This window comes from Leucoraja erinacea, chromosome 27 (genome assembly GCF_028641065.1).
Source record: "Leucoraja erinacea ecotype New England chromosome 27, Leri_hhj_1, whole genome shotgun sequence".
Classification (NCBI taxonomy): domain Eukaryota; kingdom Metazoa; phylum Chordata; class Chondrichthyes; order Rajiformes; family Rajidae; genus Leucoraja; species Leucoraja erinaceus.
In genome coordinates, this window is record NC_073403.1 from 12604118 (window position 1) to 12627831 (window position 23714).

At 40.1% G+C, this 23714-nt stretch overlaps 1 protein-coding gene across 13 annotated transcripts in view; it reads left to right on the forward strand.

Annotated features, from left to right (window-relative positions):
* The window catches only part of tanc2a (tetratricopeptide repeat, ankyrin repeat and coiled-coil containing 2a), a 464896-nt gene that overhangs the window by 130446 nt on the left and 310736 nt on the right, over nt 1-23714 (forward strand). The window contains exon 1 of one of the 13 annotated variants that reach the window (XM_055657056.1): nt 13739-13987. The exons of the other annotated variants lie outside the window; for them this stretch is intronic. The gene's annotated coding sequence lies outside the window, so the exon portion shown is untranslated. Of the gene's footprint in view, nt 1-13738; nt 13988-23714 lie in introns of those variants that run through there. 13 annotated transcript variants of the gene reach the window in all.

Consider the following 23714-nt stretch of genomic DNA (forward strand, 5'->3'; position numbering starts at 1 on the left):
ACAGTTGTATCGTCATGTGCCAACATTTGTACTCAATAACCTTCCCAATGAAGGCAAATATGCCAATTGCCGCCTTCAATACCATGTGCACCTGACTTACCACTTTCAGGGAACCTGAATCTACCAATGTCTCTCTTCTGCAACGCTCTCCAGGGCTCTGCCATTTACTGCATAAGTCCTGCCTTTGTTTATCATACCAAAGCAAAACATCTCATACTTGTCAGTTAAATTCCATTTGCCATTCCTTGGCATATGTTCTCAACTGATCTAGATTCTTAGATACATTTCTCACTGTCCACTATACCACCAGTCTTGGTGTAATTTGTCAATTTTTTCACAATGTTAATTACGTTGTCATCTAAATCTTAATGTAGACAATGAATAAAAGGACTGCATCGGCCTCTGTGTCACTCCACTGGTGTAGGCCTCCAATCAGTAAAACAGCCGTCCACAACTACCTTTCCTCCATGCTGAATTTACATCCAGTTGGCTAGCTCATCTTGTATTCCATCTGATCTAACCTTCCAGAGTAGTTAACGATGTGGGACCTTTGTGGGACATAATTTCACATGCACAAAGCCATGCTGACTATCCTTACTTAGTCCACGCCTATCCTGTCACTAAAAATCCCTCCCCAACAACTTTCCCACCACTGATGTCAGGCTCTCTGGCTCATGGGGCCCTTCTTAAATAATGGTACCGCGTTAGCCACCCTCTACTCTTCCAGGCCTTAAACTTTTAGAGGGACTTGCTTGGTCCTGTAGACATAAATCTGATTTATGTCTCCAGTTTCCTGACCAGAACCTCAGCATCTTTTGTCAAATTTGTAGATAACCTCAAAGCTGTGATATAGTAACAATGAAAAAGACTAACTAAAGTTGGAACACGATTTAGAACAATGGAAAAGCGAATTAGAGAATGGATTGAATTGCATGCACTCAGGCAATTGTAAAGTGATGCGTTTTAGGAAGTTGGAACAAGGCATGATATAAACAGTAAATGGCAGGGTACTGGGGAATGTTGTTGAACAGTACCTTCCCTGAAAGCTGTGACACAGGTAGACAGTGATAAAGAAGGTATGCTTGATTTCATCAGCAGAGGCATCAAGAACAGGAGTTGGGACAGCATGTTACAATTGGATCAATCGTTAGTATGGCAATGCTTGAAGAATTGTATGTAGCTCGTGTTCCGCGGTACAGTGAAAAACTTTTGTTGCAGTTCTGGTCGCTATAGGGGTGGTATGATTAAACTGGAGAAGGTGCAGTAAAGACACAAGAAGATTGCCTGGATGGGAGAAATTGAGCGATAAAGTGAGAGCTATAAAAGAAGCTATGACTGTTTTCCCTGGAGTGAAGGAGACCGAGAGGTGAGCTGATAATAGTTGATAAAATTATGAGGGGCATAGATAGGGTGGGTAGTCAACACATGTTTTTCCAGGGTAAGAGTGCTTAAAACTAGAGGGCTTAGGTTTAAGGTGAGAAGGAAAAGATTTAAGGGGGATCTGATAAGCAGGTTTTTCACGCACTCGGTAGTGGGAAAATGGAACGAGCTGCCAGCAGATGTGGTTGAGGCAGTGACAATAATAACATTTGAAAGACATTTGGACAAAGACAAAGGATTTTAGGGATTATGGGCTAAACAGGCAAAAGTGAAAATTAACTTTAAAATGAAAGTTATTGTGTGTGTAAAAAAAAAAAATTTAAATGGGTGCTGTGAGTGCCATTTTTCATAATTTTCCCCAACCTGTGGGTTTTTTTTAAACCTGAATACCTGGTATTTTTATGATTATTTTTTTTTTGCATTTTAGATAGCCATTTTGAGATCTGAGGCATTTTGGTTGGCATGGATGTATTGGGCTGAAGGGCCTGTTTCATGCAGTATAACTCTTTGTATCTATCTTTACCACTCTAAACTGCAGGGGTGTCAAAATATGTCATAGGTTTTTATAGTGCAAAAATGTTAGCTTGCCATAGATTCTGGTTTAATTTTGTGGCATTGAGACCAAAATCCTAAGCCCTCCTTGGAGGATAGCATGGTGCTGAAATAATGAAAATATTGCACGGACATTTACAAATGTCTATGCCAGATATATTGTGATTTCCCAAAGTGAAAAATTCTCCGGTAAATTGGCGACCTACTAGGCTGCCATCTGTCCAATATCTTCATTTCTGACTGCTTAATTCTCTGGGCACTGTAGAAAGGAAAACAATGTCAATAAATGATTTATAGGTGCTGCAATTTGCTTAATTGGGAAAACTTTGTACTGTTAGTGCAAGTTTTCAAATCCTAATGTAAAAGTGGAAAATCTTAATAAAATCTCTTAAGCCACCTCAGTCCTACAACAATTTCTCTCTGTAAATGGCTGCGGTATAAACCCTCGCTATAACCCAAGGTCAAGGCCAGATGTGAAGAAACGTGGTGGTGGGGGGGGATGGGGGCGGTTAAACCAGCAGGAATTCATAGGCTGGGGAGCCACAGAACACCCAGCCCCATAAGCGCTGCGTTAGGGATGGGCCTGGTACTCATGCTGCCTTCATGCTGCTCACTCTCTCTGCTCCTGCAACCGGAAGCACGCCATGTGGCACCAGCTATCAGGTAACCTGGCGGAAGTGGGGGGTGTTGCAATGGGAGCCTTGCTCGGTTAGCAGGCAACTGATGCCATGCGTTGCAAGGGTGACGCAGGTGTAGTGGCGGGTGCTGCTTCTGCATCCAACAGCTTGGGACCTCGCTTTGTAGCAGCCCTTGCAAACCTGAGCCCATTGCAACGCTCGCCAAGAGAGTTTTACTGCTTGCTCTCTCCCTTTCCACTGCCCAATGCTGAACAGTGTGCCACCCGTCATCCACTACCACAAATGGATGCCTTGGTCCATTATATCAGAAATCCGTTATATAAAGGAGCATAATTGTGAGGTTGGAAGCTTGTGTAAATGTGAGTAACTTGTATTTTTGATCTGTGATTTTATTAAAATGTTATGCCTGATAGTTCATCTATGCAGAGATAAGCAGAGGTAATATTTCAGGTCAATGACCATTCGTGAAAACTTACATCATATTAGCGACTCCCTTTATTATTTTCACTAGATTTTGTAAGACTGGATCCCACTGGCCATCTTCATTTTGAATAGCTTTGGTATACACTGATACCCCACTTAGCATTATCCCACAAAGCACTGATTTGCTACAGTGTTTCTGGCTGTCCAGTCTGAACATATGTGGATATGTATCCACCAGTATTTTGGACTGCTGTGCTGGGAACCTGTATTCCACTGCGGCTTCCCCAGCGATAATTGAGTGCAGCTCATTGTGGGAAGGCCATCTGTGAAGGCTGATGTTGGGCAGGGTAGCATGAAGTACAGTCACCCAGCAGTAAAATTTGGGTACAGGCTTCACACTTGCCAGCAGAATGAGTGCAGGACATTGTGCATATGCTGCTGATCCCAAGCAATGTTGACAGATAGTAGGGATTCACATTAGGTTGTTAGCAAAATTGCTCTACCAATAGCACTATCATATGTATGCTACAGTGTCCTATTCGAGTACTGATAATGCCACCAGTGTTTATGTTCCTGAGAACACATCTGTGCTAAAGGAGGTGCAGGTTCAACTGGGGGGAATACCTTATAGTTCAAAATCTACACCTAATTCAATATCCATCTATTCCGTAAAAACGTGCTTAATATATTTCCTATTGTCTCGGCCTTTGCCACATGCCTGACTATTACATAATTTCTCTGCCCTCCCATTACTATTCCTTTACAGCAAAAATAAAAAAAGCTTGAAATACTTAACACGTCAAGTTGAATTTGTCAGACGTGTGTCCGATCTGAAACATTGACTCTGTTTCTCTACCACACCGATCTGATCTGTGTATTTCCAGCACTTTGTTTTTTTCTTTTTTCGATTTCTAGTATCTGCAGTTTTCTTTTTGATTATCAGCATTCCTATGCAGTGCAAAAAGCTGTTTTACTATCTTTAGTCTTATGGCAATTTTCTCTTTCTATAAGTGTGCTTTAAAATGATAATGCCGCCATCTCCTCCTTCCCAGCCTCTGTCCCATCCTGCATTGAATTGTGGATGCAGCCCTGACCATCACACAAACCAACCTCCCTTCCATTGACTCCATTTATATCTCACTGCTGCCTCGGCAAGGTCAGCAGTATAATCAAGGACGAGTCGCACCCTGGCCACTCCCTCTTCTCCCCTCCCCCATCGGGCAAAAGGTATAGAAATGTGAAAACGCACACCTCCAGATTCTGGGACAGTTTCTTACCATCAGGCAACTGAATCATCCTACTGCAACTAGAGAGCAGTCCTGAATTACTATCTACCACATTGGTGACTCTCAAACTATTTTTGATCGGACTTTACTGGCTTTATCTTGCACATGTTATTCTCTCATTGTGTATCTGTACACTGTGATTGGCTCGGTTGTAATCATGCATTGTCTTTCCACTAACTGGTTAGCACAAAACAAAAACTTCTCACTGGACCTTGGTACACGTGACAATAAAGTGAAAGTGAAACTCTTGCATGTCAACCTTGTGACTTGTTCTTTGCTATTATTTAATTAACTAGTGCTTATTAAATGGAATTCTTCTTAGATTGAAAATTATAAAAATAATGATAACTTATATGATTGTTCAATGAAAAAATGATCACCAGCATGGTTATTTATCTCCTTGGCTGATGACCTTGTTGGCTGTTAATGCAATGTTGGAGTTTCTACTGTTGAATGCTTTGAGCAAATCTTTTAGCTTTATGTTGGACAATTTCAAAGCTTCCATCAACATGTGTCTTGTTATGTGTGTCTACTTTTGGCAGCATTTCAGATCCTCTTTCTTACTTTGAGTATTTTTTTGGCCTCATTCTCTTTCCCTCCTTTCCTTTGTCATGCCCGCAGTTTCTTAACATCCAGATCCAAATGTTAATCGTACTGTCATCCAGCAACGTCCATCAAGTTGCATTATTTCCATAAAACCAGCTGAATGCATCTTGAATACTTGTATATAAAAAAAACTAATACAAACTTTTCCTTCATATTTTTAAAGGGAAAATTACCTTTTACTTATTTTCTATTAATGCTTTGGGACTCCCTCGTGTATTATTCTAGGCTATAAAAAGCCTACTTACCTGTGATATATTTAATGGTTCAATGGTGCTATATTCTCACATGTACCTACGTACAGCAACATTCTCTTTTTGCATACAATTCATTAACAATCTTACTATATATAGATGCCGTCAAATACAAGAGTGTAAGATAGTACATTACCCTGAGTCGCCAAGTTTTTGGCACCATCTTGTATCATTCAAGTTCAGTGCTGTTTAAAATGTTAGTCTGGTCATAAAGACCTGTTGTCCCAACACTGGCAATGGTTTGGAGTTGTGGTCTGCCTGGCTAGGCAATGCTGGTGGTGCCCCCCACCGCTGCTCTGCCATTTCAGGCCACTGCAAGTTGCGTTGAACCACATGCTTGGAATTTTGGAGTGGCTTCTCAATCGGTCTTGGAGGGGATACAAGAAAAACCTGTTTGATGCAACCAATCTTGTATTTCTCACCTCTTCATGTGCTATTTATGGATTCCTCTGTTTGTGAACAACTCTCTGTTTTCTTCGTTTGCAGATATGCTGGTTGCTGTGCCTTGAATTCTCTTTCTAGATATTTTGATTCATCATAGGGATGTAAATTTTAATCTAAGGACATTCTTTCAGTCTGTTCTTTCTTTTATAGTTTGTGGACTTTTAAAACATAGCCAGAGCAATAGGTGAAAACATTTTCCTTCACTGCTCTTCACATTTTCTCTTTTAAAATTGGATAAACAGTAGTCATTGGTCTTTCACAATGTTTTACAGTGAAAATATGAGAGTTTAAGTAGTGTGTAGGTGACTGGTGCCATCTGGAAAAAAATAATAGATACCAGTAGATACTGGATGGAAGCCATGTTGTCCTGTTATTTAAAATAAACAGACACAATAAATCTGCAATAACTGTATAACGCAGAAGCATTATTTTATTGGTATCCCGAGACATTGTAGTACATGCCCATTATGTTGTGCCATTGAACTTGATCGATCTGGCATTGAACACTTCAACCTAGACTTCAGTAGAGCAACATTTTGTAGTTAAAAGGAAAATACTGCACTGGTTGTAAGACTGAAATAAAAGGAAATGTTGGAAATATTCAGCATATCTCTCACTTTCCTGCAGTGTCAGAGGCTGAGGAGAGGCCGCGTATAAATTTATGAGAGGTATAGATAGTAAATTTCCCAGGGTAGGTATGTCAAATACTAGGGGGCATAGCTTTATGGTACGAGGGAGAACGTTTAAAGAAGATTTATGAGGCAATTTTTTAAATATATAGTGAGTGGAATATGCTGCCAGCCGAAGTAATAGATACAGATGCGATAATGACATTTAAGAGGCAGAGTCGTGAATAGGCAGGAATGGAGGGATAGAGACTGTCAGGCAGATATACAGTTTATATTGGCATTATGGCTGGCACAGACATAGTGAGTCGAAAGGTCTGTTTCTGTTCAATTCTATATTCCTTCAGACTTTTCTGTGGAAAGAGAAAAGATTTTAATGATCGGCCACTGCCTTAGCCCACATCTCAATAATTTCCAGTGGGAGTCCTGCCAGCTGCTCTAACCCTTTGCAGTCACTCAGTATCCTATGTCCTGGATGATTCACTGAAGTCAATGAATCTTTAGGCCCCTTTCCCTGATCACCTTCTGACAAATGTGTCTCTACTTTCAGTGTCTCTGAATATCTCAGGTTAAATAATTCGGGTAAATTTCAAAGTAGTTGCAAAAACAGTTAAATAATTAAATTTCAATAAATATTTGACTATTGATATTATCTATCGGTGCGAGAAATTAAAAAATGACAAAAATACAATTAGCATCACTAGTATTCTTAACAAAGATTGCAATTGTTCAACTCTGCCAATGCTAGACAGGATAGTCAAGAATCAAGACTGTTTAATTGCCATATGCATCGGGAATAGAACAATAAAATTCTTGCTGCAGTATTCCAGGCCCGTTAATGTAGCACAAATAAATGGTTAATTGTTTAATAATTAATAATACAATAAATTATCAGTAATCTGACCATAATTATGCATACCAAAGTATGCAGTACAACCAAAGTCCATAGTAGATGGTTGCTAAGGTAGGTTTGTGGTTGGGATTGTGCAGCGTGGTTCAAGAGCCAAGAACAACTGATAATTGTTTCATGAGCCTGTTTGTTGATTTATAAAAAGCTGTCCTGGAACTTGGAGGCCATGGTTCTCAAACATCTGTGCCTCTTGACTGCTAGGAGCAAGATGAATGGACTACCAGGATGGTGCGGCTTTCATGATATTAGCTGCCATTTTGAGGCAGTGCTTCCTGCAGATCTCTTTGATGCTGGGGAAGTCATTACCTTTGGTGAGCCAGCGATGCTCTACTGGCAGGAAGTGACACAGCTGGCGTCCAGGTGCCATCGCAACAACCTGGAGCTCAATGCTCTTAAGACAGTGGAATTGATAGTAGACTTTAGAAGAGCTCCCCCTCGCCTCACCCCACTTACCATCAACAACACCACAGTCACATCTGTGAAGTCTTTTAAGTTCCGGGGAACCATCATCTCCAAGGACCTTAAGTGGGGAGCTACCATCGACTCCACAGTCAAAAAAGCACAACAGAGGATGTACTTCCTGCGGCAGCTGAGGAAGCACAATCTGCCACAGGCAATGATGGTCCAATTCTATACAGCCATCGTAGAGTATGTCCTCACCTTCTCCATCATGGTCTGGTTTGGCTCAGACACCAAGCACGACATCCGGAGGCTGCAGCTAATCATCCGATCAGCTGAGAAGCTTATTGGCTGCAACCTTCCCTCCATTGACGAACTGTATACTGCAAGGGCCAGGAAGCGGGCGGGTAAGATCATCTCTGACCCCTCTCACCTTGGCCCCAAACTCTTTGAATCACTTCCCTCTGGAAGGCGACTCCGGACTGTCAAAGCTGCCAAAGCCAGACATAAAAACAGTTTTTTTTCCCCACGAGTAGTAGCTCTACTCAATAACCAAAAATCTGTAGCTTCCTTTTGCACTGGTATTTTTATTTAATTCACATGTTTAGTCAATAATGTTTTATTATTAATGTTTAATGTTTTATGTATCATTCCTAACTGTCACTATGTCATGTTGTCACTTGCTGGTGGAGCACCAAGCAAATTCCTTTTAAATAATGTTATAGGTTATTATGGCAAAATAATTTTCTATTGGGTTATTCAGAACTAAGGTCTTTTCTTTAGGATCATTCCTAAAATCTTTCTTAAGAAAGTATTGATGCTGTATTATTGTTTAGCAATGCATTTATTTAAATATGACTAAATTTCATTTTTATGTGGTCAGCATTTATGGTCAAAAACAGTCAAGTAGAAATGTTTGCATTTTGTTTTTGTCTTTCATCCGAGGCCGGGGGCAACAGAACTGATATATTATTGTTTCAACACTATGTGGAATTATAGTCTGCCAATTTATTCCTTTTTATAAAGTGTTTATGGATGTTCCTTATGGAAGAAGTGCATATAAAAACGTGTGGTGAAGGTTAATAATATTTTGTGGATATGCAGCATATTTGTTGTTTGGATGTTTCATTACACAGAATGTATGGTGCAGAAACAGTTCATTTGGTCCAATCTGTCCATATTGGGATTTATTTCAAGTTGAGCCTCTTCCCATTGTTCTTCATGTAAATCTGTCAACATTTCCTTTTATTTCCTCCTCCCTCATGCTTGTCCAACCTTTCCTTGTATGTACCTCAATTATTCCATCCATCAACTCCCTATAGTAATGAGTTCAATATTCTCATCACTCATTTGGAGAAAGGACAGCAAAGTGGCACTGCACACTGTGCTGCAGCCTCACAGTTCTAGAAACTGTTTGATCCTGCCTGATGTACGGTGTGCTCTGTGAAGTTTGCATGTTTTCGCTGTGGGTTTTCTGTGGTGCTTTAATGTTCTCCCATATTTTAAGGACACGTTGTTTGGGAATTAAATAGGCATGTGTAAGTTATCTTTAGTATATCTGGATGGGGAGTTAATATGCAATTGAGGGAGGATATGATGATATACGACGTTGCGGATGATACGAAAATAGGTGGAGGGTCAGGTAGTGTAGAGAAAGCAGGTAAGCAGAAGGACTTGGATGTGTTGGGAGAGTGGACAGCGAAGTGGCAGATGGAATATAGTTTAGCAAAGTGTGGAGTCTTGGATTTTGGTAGTAAGAATAAAGGCATAGACTATTTTCTAAATGGTGAGTGAATCCAGAAATTGGAGGTGCAATGGGATTTGGGAGTGCTGGTGAAGGATTCCTAAAAAGTTAATCTGCAAGTCAGATCGGTAGTAAATAAAGCAAATTCAATGCTAGCATTTTAATAAAATAAAATAAAAATATTTCAAGGGGGCTTGTATACAAAAACAAGGAAGTAATGCTGAGGCTCTGGTCAGGTACATTTGGAATATTGTGAGCAATTTTGGGCAGCATATCTGAGGAAAGATGTGCTGGCTCTGGAGAGGGTCCAGAGGAGGTTTACAAGAATGATCCCAGGAATGAGTAGGTTAACGAATGAAGAGTGTTTGTTGGCACTCGGCTGTACTCGCTGGAGTTTAGAATATTGATGGGGGACCTCATTGAAATGTGAAGAATTGTGAAATGCTTGGATAGAGTGGGTGTGGTTCCATTAGTGGGAGAGTCTAGGACTAGAGGTCAAGGTCTCAGAATTAAAGGACGTTCTTTTAGGAAGCAGATGAGGAGGAATTTCTTTAGTCAGAGAGTGGTGAATCTGTGGAATTAGTTGCCACGGAAGGCTATTTTTATTTTTAAGGCAGAGATAGATAGATTCTTGATTAGTATGAGTGTCGGAGGTTATCGGTAGAAAACAGGAGAATGGGTTTAGGAGGGAGAGATAGATCAGCCATGATTGAATGGCTGAGTAGACTTGTTGGGCCAAATGGCTTAATTCTGCTCCTATCACTTATGACCTTAGTAGATTGTAGATGCCTCTCCAGGTTTGTATTTCTGAGAGCTGCTCATCGATTTGCAAATTGGAAATGTGACCACCCAGCAATATATATTTTAATAAAACTAGACCAACCAAGGACACTGTGTAGTTAAATCGGGGTGCTTAACTGAACCATTCAGATGTTGGCGCAAACCGAGTTCCCACATGACAAACAATGTCTACAGGCCTACAGCAGTGGCAAATCCATCCCATCCATCTCCAAACATTTGTTCATGTGTATGAGCTGTACATGAGTCTGGAGTTCGTAACTGGGGAAGGACATGAATAATTAACAAAGTTGGAAAATGATGGAATTGCTATGAGAGCCAGCACAAATTCCTTCTATGCATGAGGAAATCGGGGTGACCGATTACTACTTCACAAAGTTTGTTCTGAATTTGTGCTTGAATTTCATGTATTAATTGCCTCCAGTTATATTCGTTCCCAAAAGTGGGAACAATCTCTCTATCCACTATATCAAAATCTTTTTATTTGCTGAACATTCAGCTTCCTTTTCTCCAGGAAAGAGAAAATCCATTTATTCACCCTCTTCTGATGCGCTTATCTTTGTGATTATCGTATCCTCCTTGAAGTATTTTTCTGCACATTTTATAATGGCCTATCTTTTTAACAATATGATGAGAGGAATAGTGTGCATTGGTTTAATTGTGGTCAAACCAAAGTTTGGTTCAGGTTTAGCTAACACTTCAAACCTGCACCACTTGAAATAAGCCCTAGTATTTGGATTATATTTATAAATGAACTTTCTAACTTGCCATATTGCTTTCAATGATTGACGTATTTATATGCCGAGATTAATTTTTCCTCAGACCTACTTAGATTTGCATCAATCACATTTCCCCACTCATTTCCCTATAATCTATTCTCTTTCACAAACACATAAACTCCCCATCCAAATCAATTAGGTATAATTCACACTTGCCAATAAGTGCTCCTCCTGCCAAAATGTACTGCCTTGTATTCACTGTGCTCATTTTAATTTGCCAATTATTTATTCCAACAAAAGCATTAATATAAAATTACATTGAACCCAACACTGATCCTTGAGGAAGATGGTACTTGCCTTCTTCCATTGTGAATTGGTACTGTGATTTTTAGACCAACAATTTCCTTTCGTTCCTGAAGACTGAAATTCATTCTGCCGTTCCTAGTAACTGATTCTCTGATCTTATGCAGCAGCCTATAATGGGTTACCATATCATGTCACTGGGTGACGCCTGTTTGGCCATGAATGGTCGCCAAAAAGTCGTGCTGGATTTTCGGCAACCTGGTGCCACTATGACGGGTGCCGGCAAGTCGCCGAGAAAATCGTGTAAGTGGAACAAGCCCTTTACATTCCCTCCTTTGGTAGCAATTCCAACATCCATCTTACTATTGATGTTGAACTGGCTGATTTATACATACCCTGACATTTTCTAGCCTCCTTAAAAAGAGATATAATATAAATGATCCACCAGTATTCTGACATTAAACCTTTTCCCTGATGTACTAAATATATGTAGTAATGGCATAGTCTTTGAAATCCACAGTCGCTACTGTTTCTTTGCTAGATTTTCTTAAATGTACATCAATACTGTTAATTTGGCCCAGAACTTTCGTGGTCTGATGAATTTATTGAACTAATTGCCCATTTCTCACATTCAAGTTTACCTGTTGTATCCTTCTGGAAAATACCAATGCAAGAACATAATTTAATATTTATGGCATGAGGTAAAATATTAACCATAGACTTATTGAATGGCAGAGCAGGGATGGGAGGTAAATGGGATCTAAATGGTCTATTCCTTCTATTCCATATACCCTCCTGTTTTTGTTTTGTTGCTAGCATTATTTTGTTATCTATACCATAATAGTCCCATTTGAAATATTTTTAATTGATGTGTCTGTGAACTTGTTAATTATTTTGTTTCCATGGGCCAATAACATGCTGAAGTTTTTTCAGCATTGATAAAGAGGAAGAGCTATCATTTGTGTAATGCCTTCCACAATTTCAGGATGCCCCAAAGTGCTACAAACCCAATGTATTTTATTTTTGAAATCACTGATGTAATAACCAATATGTACACAGCAAACTCAGCTCCCATGAGCAACTAAATGGTGGTTTGGTTGAGAGCATTGAAATAACTTGTTGCTCTCTGGTGATTAGGCATAGCAGACACCATTAAGATAAAATAACTGATAATTTCTTTCATTGGTGGTTGTGGAACCTTAAATTGGTGAAGGTTTCTGCCATTTTGCCAGCATTGCTAGGTGTTTTGCTTAAATAATTTATCAAATAGCAAGCATCTTCTTGTCATTGCCGCTGTATAAGTAGGACATGTCTTCATATAACAGTCAAGTTTAAAGTTCTGGGTGGGTCATGTAAGGGCCTGTACCACTTTCCCGAGTTATTCACGAATTCTCCTGAGTTATTCACGAATTCTCCCGAATTTTCAAACTCGCAGAATGTTCGTAACGAGTCCGTGGAAATATCGTAGTGGCTCGTTATACCAGCCGTAGGTACTCGGGGTTATTTTTTTACCCATGGACATTTTTCATCATGCTGAAAAAACATGCTGACTTACCTGATGCCCCGAGTACCTACGGCTAGCATAACGAGCCGCTACTATATATCCAGGGCCTCCTACAAACTTGTTATGAACATTAAGCGAGTTTGAAAACTCGGGAGAATTCGTGAATATCTCAGGAGAATTTGTGAATAACTCGGGAAAGTGGGACAGGCCCTTAAACAGAGACAGTAAATAAGGACCTGCCACACAAGTTATTTTAATATTAGATAAACTGCAGATATTATTTTGTCACGTACACATTGTATGTTAATGAGATTGATATGTAAGTTGAGATTTGGGTGTAGGCACTGCAGACGTGTGTAGTTTGTTGAATGTTTTTGCCCCCCCCCCCGCCCCCAACAGAAACACATAGTGCTTTAAAACTTTTTACAGAAATAAAAGCACTACAAGTATGTAACTTGCTCATCTTGTGCATTTCTTGTGACAACCTGATGTTCTGTGCTGCAGGATGGGAGGTGTAGGTGTCTGCCAGAACTTTACATATGCTGAGTTAACACTTCAAATTACAAAGCATAAGTTAAACACAAAGGAGAATAATACAGCTGTGCAGGCAGGAACTGTATATGCTGGTTAAAACCGAAGATAGACACAAAATGCTGGATTAACTAAGCGTGACAGTCTGGTTTAGTCTGAAGAAGGGGCTCGACCCGAAACGTCACCCATTCCTTCTCTCCAGAGATGCTGCCTGTCCTGAGTTATTCCAGCATTTTGAGTCTATCTTCAGAATAATACAGCTGCTGGTCCACCTTACAGGGCATGGTATAAGTATAGATTTTGTGGTAATACAAGAACAGATTGCAAGAAAGACTGTTTGATGATAACAGAAAATTCATGGTTTTCATGGTGTTGAACCCACAGTAACAACCAGTGTAATGGATGTATAACTGTCCCACCTTTAGGTAGAACTGATATGAATTAAATTGGAAAATGGAGATCGGTGAGAAATAGTCATTAAACGTCCATTTGTTTTATCTTATGCACCAGATCAAACTATTATAACATTAATGTCTGATCAGTTCTTCAGTTGTAGTGTAGTAGCATCTACCTCAAGATTTTTAGCTATTTTGTTGGTGAAAGGGTTAAGATGTGTGAAGGAAATGAGATGTTTTGGCGTAAAGATATTAACTATCCCACTGCAGCTGCAAGGTTTTACGTAGACACCTGGTGGTGTTGAAAGCACTGTACTCAATGCATAACGACTGCAGTAAATGGCTGGAGCTCCTGCTGCTTTGTTCCATTTGTTCTGCTTTTACACCAGCTCGCTGCCGCCTTTGTCTAGTGCTGAAAATGCTGCAGTGGCTCCTTCAGTGGAATATGTGTAATCTTCACGGTGAGCAAGGCAAAAAGGTGGGTGGCAATTACATTTCTTCTGGGGAATAGTTTGCAGTTAGGAGATTGCAAAGGGTTGTATCTCCGTATAGCTTTCTCTTCTGTCATATTTTTCTAGGTACCAGTACATCATCACGGCAGGCAAAACAGATGTAAAGTGGCTTTATTGAGCAAGGACAAAATTGGGAAGACAGAGAAAATGGGTTGATCTTTGCTTTAGAATTAAAATTGCAATACAAGTGTGCTATTTAATTGGTATTCACAGAAGGGCAGCAAGGAAGAGAGAAATACAAATGACACAGCATGTTGTATAGAATCACTAAGGAGAAGTGCTGAAAATATTGGTGTAGATTTTGAAATTTATTATTGAAGGAAACAGTGAAATGAGCTTTAAAACTGAGAAACAGGAATACAAAAGGTACTAGGCTGATGTTATAGACCTGTAGATCAAATGCCACCAGTGCAGTATATGCAAAACTTGCTCCCATGATAAAATCTCCATTTGCCGCACGTGCCTTTTTCAATGGCTTTATGCCTAAATTAGACAATATGCTAATAAGACAGAATGGCAAATCTGTCTAGGATACGCTGGAAACAAAATGGTGGTTATTATTGCGGAATGCAGGCAAAGAGCTGAGTGTAATTAAGACTGTTTTGCCAAAAGGAAAATAATGAGATTCAAGTCCATGAAATGTAGGACCATACTCATGTGGCTGTAGTTTCATTGTAGCTGCAGTGCGGGACTGATATTGGTCCGAGGAAGGATTAAAGAGAATAGTTTTATCATCTTATCCAAACCAGCCCTGTTGATCCGTATTTAAAAAAAAAAGGCATATTTGCATTGTGAGGGGAAGGACTGAAATGAGGGAAATGTCCAAATTAGGTGCTGGAAAAATATGTTAGTGGCAAGTTCCATGTATAACTGTTGCTTCATGATGATAGAGATACGTTTATCTTTATGAATTATAAAGTGAAGCCAGTGTCTCAATTTATAGAAATATTATTTTTCTGCTCTCATTTAATTTTTCGCACGTTTTGCATGACTTTCTTTGTCTTGTCATCCTAGTGAAATAGTGTTTGAATAATGAAAAGGCTACAGAGAAGTCAGTTGGCAAGAGACCATTTGTCATAGAACTAAATGAAAGAGAGAACAGGAACACATTCCTGGAGAAGCTTAATTGTTGATTATGTACCATAGCTGTCAAAGGTTCCAGATGTGCTGTGTTCATGAATGAATTGTTCCCTAGTAAGGGGTGGAATTAGGCATCACTGTTAGGATTTCTAAACTGGAACAAGACACAGTATTTAAAATTTTGTATTTGAGTTATTGTTTTGGTCTTATTTGGGCTGTTCCTTGAATTTTTTTCAGAAAAATTAATTATTTTTGTAGCTGTTGCTTTGTACCATTTTGGTTACCTTTTAGGTTGGTGTACGAAAAAATATACTGGCAAAATGGTCCAATGAATTGAACACAGCGTTTAACTATTAAGTACTGAATATCTTTCCACTGTACATATTATATTCTAAATCATTGGCTAGAATTAATGCAGTTTGAATGTTGAGTAATGAATATTAAAGTTGATTTTAAAGAAGTACTGCATTGGACCAAATAACATTTATTTTCAGCGCTAGTTTTTGCTTATAATTTACATTTACTCGACTGTGAGTATAGTTTGGGTGAAGTATTAAATTATCTGACAAATTTACTATTTATATCATTTTTAATAATTGCATTGGATGCTATTTTATTCTCGTAGAGGAAATATAGTGATTTGGCAACCAAATTTCATTTATTTTTTCTGGTTAACCTGCATCTTCTCTACTATCATTACTGTTCGTATTATTAATTTTACAATGTTACAGCAATTACATTTTAAAATTTGTTTCTACCTTCCAAAAAATCTTTACATTTCTATTCTACCTTGCCTTTTGTGCCAAGATCTTATTTTCCTTTATGTGCTTATCCTCAGACATAATTCTATTCTGCAGTCATGATTTGAATTATTTTGACTGCTGCTATGATAAGTACTTCATCCCTGCTGCACTCCACCCCTGCTGCATGCCACCTCCATTTCTGCGTGGCTTTCATCGTTATCATCCTTCGTCATCATTCTGAGTTCATTCGGTTGCTTCTGCAGGTGATGAGTGATATTCTACAGTTTGTATGAATTTTTTTACAGCCTTTAGCTCAATGGTTAATATTTGTTTATTGTATCATAACTTCTTTAGAATTGCAAAGAGGTTGTATGTTGCCGAATCTTGTGCAAGTGGGATGAAATAATTTTAAATAGTGTCGACCTTACAGGAAGCCAGCAAATATTGACATTCATTTGTCTTTTATTTTCTTGACAGTAATAAGCAAATATAGTGTAATATTGCTTGCTAGCAAAATTATGCATAGAATACCCTTCTATGGTGTTCAGGCGGCACAGGGGTACAGCGGTAGAGTTGCTGCCTTACAGCGCTTGCAGCGCCGGAGACCCGGGTTCGATCCTGACTACGGGTGCTGTCTGTACGAAGTTTGTACATTCTCCCCGTGACCTACGTGGGTTTTCTCCGAGACCTTCGGTTTCCTCCCACACTCCAAAGATGTACAGCCTTGTAAGTTAATTGGCTTGTTTAAAGTGTAAATTGTCTCTAGAGTGTGTTGGATAGTGTTAATGTGCGAGGATCGCTGGTCGGCGCGGTGGGCCGAAGGGCCTGTTTCCACGCTGTATCTCTAAACTAAACTAAACTAAATATACAAATGTAAAGAAAACTGGAATGCTTATGAATTTCTACCATTGCCAATTTTATCAACCTCTGTTGGTTGAAGGTTTGAGAGGTTGAAAAAGACCATGCACAATGGTTCTTACTGCTTCCTACATGTCCTTTTGAAGTTTTGCATAAAGATCAGGTCAATTATACATTTTGATGTATGGACTCCGCACTGTAACTCTGGAAGAACTGTATTACCCATTTGGAGAAGGTTTAGTTTAGTTTAGAAATATGGTGCGGAAAGGTGGTTGATGAGGATGTTCCTATTAAAGATGGCAGGGTACCTTCATAATTGCCACAACTGGGTGTCTCCTCGAAAATTGAAAACAGGCAGATGCTGTAAATACCTCATCAGGTCAGGCTGTATTTGTGGGAAAAGGAACAGATTAACTGTTTCAGACTGAAGATCCTTTGTCACAAGCTCCACTCTGCTCTATGACAGGCTTTTTTCTGTCTGCCTCTCGTCTTGTTCACCGGCAGTGCAGTTTCCCTTCTTTACTTTGATAAGGTATTGATCAAAACCTGCTTCCACAACCACGTCTCTTTCTGAAGCAAATATGTCCAGCTCCAACTTATTCCAAATGGGCTCCAACAAAAATTGTGCCCCACACAGTAATGTTCAAATTACTCAAGGCATCGTTTGTTTTGTCTCAAGGCATCATTCGCTTTGCAAACTCAGATCTCCATTCAATGTTATGCGCGGCTTATTTATGCTCCAGAACTTTCTCAGGGATGACACTGACTCGCTCCATCTCAAAGCTGATGTGGTCTGGAATTCCACATTGACGTTGCACATTCTGAATTGCAATAGACAACTTTCTCCTTTGTTTCAGATGTCAAGGATCTTAAACTCCAATAAGTCTTGCATTCCATTACTTTTCTGATTCTTTCTCCCCTTTGTTTTTGTCAAACCCCACTCCCTGACATGTTTGATGTTTTTCTCTGTGAGCAGACTTTAGCCTAGGGCCCAACTTTGTCCTCTGAGTCTCATCATAATAAATTCTTAGTTTGACATAATTTTGAACTCTTTCACCATCTCAGCCTCTGTGCCCATTTCACTGGTCAAGACTCTTCACTGCGCATTGGCTTATTTCAAAGGTGGACATAAAATGGCGGAGTAACTCAGCGGGACAGGCAGCAGCACCGGAGAGAAGGAATAGGTGACGTTTCAGGTCTTTCTTCAGTATTCCCGATCCAGTTGGATCCCTGCTTGTGGACACTTGCCCTCTTGAGATCCATTTATTGACAATTCAAAGGTTCAAAGGTCTGTTTACTGTCACATGTACCAATTAAGGTACAGTGAAACTCGAATTACCGTACAGGCATACTAAAAAAAAGCAACAAGACACACAACTACATAAAATTCCTCACTGTGATGGAAGTCATTGTTAACATTCCTCACTGTGATGGAAGGCAATAAAGTCTAAACTCCTTCCTCTTTATTCTCCCGCGGTCGGGGTAGTCGAACCATCTGCAGTCAGGGCGATCGAAGCTCCTGCAGCCAGCGATCGAAGCCCCCGTGTCGGGGAGATCAAAGCCCCCGCGTCGGTGTGGTCGAACCTCTTGCGGCTTGGAGCTCCCAAAATCGTTCCATAACCAGGGACCGAGAGCTCCACGATGTTAAAGTCCGCAGGCTCCCGCGGTTGGAGCTCCAAGGTCGATCCCCAACAGGGATCACCAGCTCCATGATGTTAAGTCCTTCAGGCTCCCGCGTTTGGAGCTCCCGGTCAATCTCCAGCAAGAGGCCGCCAACTCCACTATGTTATGCCGCAGTGCGGACGGAGCTACGATAAAATTGCATCTCCGCCGAGGTAAGAGATTAAAAAGAGTTTCCCCAAACCCCCCCCTCCACCCATCACATAAAACAAAGCAGAAGGATATTAAAACATCCAATTAATACATACTATAAAACAACAAAGAAGAAAGGCACGAAAGAGACTGTTGGCGAGGCAGCTATTGCGGGCGCCACCTGGTGGAATTCTGATGCAATATTGACTGTCCTGACTTTTTCACTCGCTTTTCATGCTCCAAACTACCCCAATTTGAACCTGCAGCACTCTATTTCATAAGAACTAACTCTGATATCTTCATCAAAACTGCTGGTAACGGCATTGCTGTTATGGTCTGGCAAACGGACTTCTATCTTGCTAAGGCCAGATGTCAGCTCTGAGTGCAGAGGAGATTTACAAGAATCCTCTCAGGACATGAGGGCTTGAGCTATAAGGAGAGGTTGGACAGGCTAGGACTTTGATCCTTGGAGTTCAGGTGACTGAAAGGTGATGTTATAGAGGTTTATCAAATTACGGATGAGTTGGGCTGAAGGCCCTGTTTCCGTGTTGAACGACTCTGACTCTAAGACATCTCATACTTCCCTTTTAGACCCCGCCATCAAACATTAAGCCTTAACATCTCCAATGCACACTGACCTAATTTCCTTGTGAGTTCTTCCCTCTATATCTTCCAGCCTTGTAGTGTACCAGCTCCGCGCAGATTGCTTCCATCTCCTGCCCAAAATCTACAAATGGGATTAATTATGGATTTTCGTAGTTCCTTTGTTTAAATCTGTTCCCACCAGACTTCGAACCTAAACTCTTCTTTCTCCTCTGGGCCAGTACCCTTCCATTTATATCTGTGACACTTATGATGTCCACTGCAATTTTAACATAATCCCATTCCCCTGCCCCAGCAGTCTCGTATTTACCATCGACTTGCAATCCCTTTGCACCATTGTCCCACATCAGGATGGTCTGACAGCCCTCTGCTTCTTCCTTGAGCAGTTCTTCTCCACCAACACACCCATTCATCTAGCTGAGCTTGTTCTGACATTGAACAATTTCTCCATTGACTGTCCATTTCTGACAGTGTTTTCAATCTTAAATGTTAACAATTTCTCTTGCCGTCAATGCAACTTTGTCTGCTGAGTATTGTTTACTGTTTTTGGATTATTCTAGATATCTCCTTTCATCTCTGCAAACACCCGGCAGGCTTTCCACTTGAGATAAGGGAGATGAGGTCATGGATTTACTCTTAGAAGTATTTCTTTGCAATTTCTTAACACTTCAGCATAGATTTTGCTCCAAAGGCGTTAATTTTGAGCTGTCAAGTGCTGCCTCAAACTATTTTCAGTTTGATGCCAAGATTGTGGAGGATAGCTTGCCTTGCATAGGTTTGAGTCCAGTGTCAAAGATCTACCTGCTTCTTCCAGTGGATGCTGACTGTTCCCCCGATCTTAATAAGTTCTTCCTGTGCTTGCTGCAATTCAAGTGAACTCTGCAGCATATGGTATCAAGAATTATCTAGCAATTGTTTTGTAAATCCAGTCATTCAGTCGGAAATTACTCACAAAATCACTGTATTTAGAGAGATGAATTTGAGGTTGTTTAAGCTAGGCCTTAAGTGAAAAGTAAGTAAGATGTTTTTCTACAACAATTGTTTTTGCATTTGAAACAATAGCAAGTTGTATACTGCATCTAAAATGACTTTTCAATTGACACTATTTTTTCATGTAATTTTGCCACACCAATTTTACCTTCAGTGGATTACACTTCCTTGCTGAATACACAAACTGGGCTTTGACAATAGTTGAGCTTTGATGACCACTGCACATAGATTAGTAGGAAGGAACTGCAGATGCTGGTTTAAACCAATGATAGACACGAAGTGCTGGAGTAACTCAGCGGGATAGGCAGCATTCAGATGTTGGTTTTCTGTAAACCTCAACGATATTTGAACACGGAGCTTTATGGCTAAGACTACTGTAATATCAATCTAATGTGGTAGAATTAATGATACTGGACAGGAATATTAGCTGCGTTTCTTCATGTACCAGTTTACTGAGCTTCTCCTGCATCCTAGCTGTCAACTAGAGCAGATTGGAGATCAAATAAAGCTCACCTGAATACATTTCCAGAGACATCTTGGAGCTTGAAATTTTCTATGCACATGATGAAATATTGTGATACTTTGAACCATGTATATGTATTTAATTTTATGTGTTGTTGACTGAGGGCCAAGGTTTTAATTTAGCTATAGGAACTAATCTTTTTTTTACATTAGTTCATTGGTATGTATAAATCCTAGTTTGCTTTCATTTCACTGCAAATTTCAAGGTTGTGTATTTTCGCATCTGGATTCAAGAACTTTAGGGGAAGTGTTTGTGATCTTGTACTGAGAATACCAACCATTAGCAAAATGAAGAGTTTTCAATCCAATTTCAGGTCAGCATCCACAGGTTAGAATGTACATTCGAGGACAATCTACGTTAACACACTTCAGACCATCGATTAATTCAAGTTAAGTTTTAAACTATGTGACACTCTTTAAAGAAGGTCATTTTCCTAAAGGCACTTGACAGGGAAACAGTTTAGAAAGCTGGCTGGCAACTTGCTGCAACTGACCTGTGGATCTTTTGGACTTGTGCCCCCAAGTTGGAGTAGAATGCCAGCTCAATGGTTAATGATTATGGTCAATTTTATGGCTCGCCAAATGAACTTCGTTCTATCTTGATCCGGAGTCCAACTTTAGCGCACATTTGATTATGCTGATGAAATAATAAATGATTGATCGAACACTATTCTGAAGATTTGTGGTAAGGTGAATAATTGTCTCCAAGACAGTATACATATCCATTTTCCAATGTTCCTTGGACAGATGCTACAAACTTTTGTGTCGGAATTGTAAATGTACATCTGGTGGAGATCATCTGGCAATGATTTGAAAGAAAGCCCTGAGCTACTTTCCTTCTGCTCTGCATTCTGCTTTTAGTAAACCAAAGTCTGCTTTTAGTAAACCAAAGTAGTCATTAATGCCTGGAGTTCATGTAGAAATATTTAAAACTCCATTCATCAGGTAGGTGTGCTCCTTAAAACAGGACCAAAGCAGGTTTTTAAATAGCCTTTTGGTCAGAGTTTCATTGCATTTTTGTTATAGTGTTTTGTTGTTGCAGATATTTTTTCACAACTTATCTATATACCGGTACTTATAAAACTCTCATCTTGTATGTGTGTGTGTGTATGTGTCTGTATGTATGTGTGTGTGTGTGTGTTTTTTTGCATCTTCGTCAAAACGCCACGTGGTAGCTGACATTTTTACAGAATCTTACATTTTTACGGTCGTCGTGATAATTAGATTCCCTTCAAATTTGATGCTATTTTTAAAAAGTTATTGATATTTAAAGTTTTACAAAAGCCCAGTTTGAAAAGAATAACTGCCTTTGACAGGGAGACTCTTCCAGCAGCTTCCAGTGATGATGTCACAATGCCATCTCACAGTCGTCCAATCACAATGGATCTCATTTACACAAGCTGCCGTGAAGATTCCGAAAACCAAAAATGACATCACAATGTGATCTCTGCTGCCAATACAGAAGCTATGAGAGTTGACGGAGTGGGGAATTGGAGGGGAAGAAATGTTTAACATTGTCTTTAGTGGGGGAGTGTGAAAGGAGAGAGGTGAGGGACTGAGTGACTGAGGGTAGGGGAAAGGAGGTGACAGACATTGGGATCAGCAGCTTCAAGGGGAGTAAGGAGAGAGTGAGATTTTTGCCCCCGCCCTCCCACGACAGACAGAGAGAGAGAGACAGACAGGTGCTGCTGCTCTTTAAGGCTGGCAGAATCAGGACATTTCCTATGAAGGACTCAGTGTTCTGCAATTGCAACATTGTAGCCAGTAAGGCATTGTGACGTCATAACTTGCTGGGTGGGGGGCGAGTGTGTGTGGGGAGGGGAGTGTGTGACAGAGGCGGCCGTCAGCCACGCTTACTCAGTCGAGGGCTATGGGTGAGTGGTGGAATATTGCATTCGGGGACCAGCCCTCCCGTGTGATGCCGCATCCCCCCTCCAACGTTGGGGGATCGGGCCCCACGGGTCCCACTTGATCTAGTAACTAATAAAGCTCTGGCCGTCTCAAATGAAGTGCACAGCTCCCTCTGCTTCGTAGATTCAACATGACCGAATTCTCATTTATAACAAGAGCAATGACAGCAAACCCAAGTATAATGTTAACTTTGCCAGCGACAGGTAAATTTAATATTATCCTCGGGGTCAAACTATAGTGTTTGTTACTGTGCTCTGTATGAAGAAGTAGGGAACTAATGTGCAGGTCACTTTGGGAAGCATATTTTGCATCTTATTTGGCATTGACAAATGAGATTCATGTCTAATGCCATCATGTAATATATTTCCCAAAGTGGAATAGGTAATCATTAATGGCTGCCATGTCTCCAGCACGAATCCCATGTTACAGAATATGTTGCAGCATGTAACATATTGAAACTATTACATTTGCCTGTGTCTTGGCATACGAAAGCATGAAGAATCGAACCTTTACTCTGGGAACCATTTTCCTTGATTGCTTTGTCTTGTCCAACAGATTTGATCAATGCGCTTCTTATTGGGATACTGGAGATGCCATTCATTTTTGCTTTATGACAAATACTGTGCATGGCCAACATGGGAAGGCTGCCCAGTGTAGTAAATGAACAAGTATTCCTTATTTCCACCTTATTAAGTAAAATGTTAATTTTGCTGTTAGTGAATAAAGGACTGCAGCAATTAATTTATTTGTCCATGAGCTTGCTTCAATTCCTCTACAAAGCAATGCTCATCCATTCAACCTTGATTGCCACTCTTTTCCCCCCCCCCCCCCCCCCCCCCCCCCACAAAGCTTCCTATGCCCATTGCTGTGAATATTGAGTAGTGGAAAATAAGGCACAGCATGCCTCAGCATTCAATATTCATGTGCTATGAATTCTCTGACTTAATGTTTCCTTTTGCCAACTGCTCAGTGCTAGAGCTATGTCATGAATGATGTAGATAAATGTCGACCGATTTAGCCATCTCCAAAATTAAGTCCCTGAACCCCAGGTACGTGGCAAAGTTTGTGCATGTTGTGATCATAAACTAATTTTCTTGCCAAATCTACCCTTTTGTCATTTTTCAAAATTGAGCAACTAAGAAACTGTTAAAAATATACCTATATCCCACTAAGT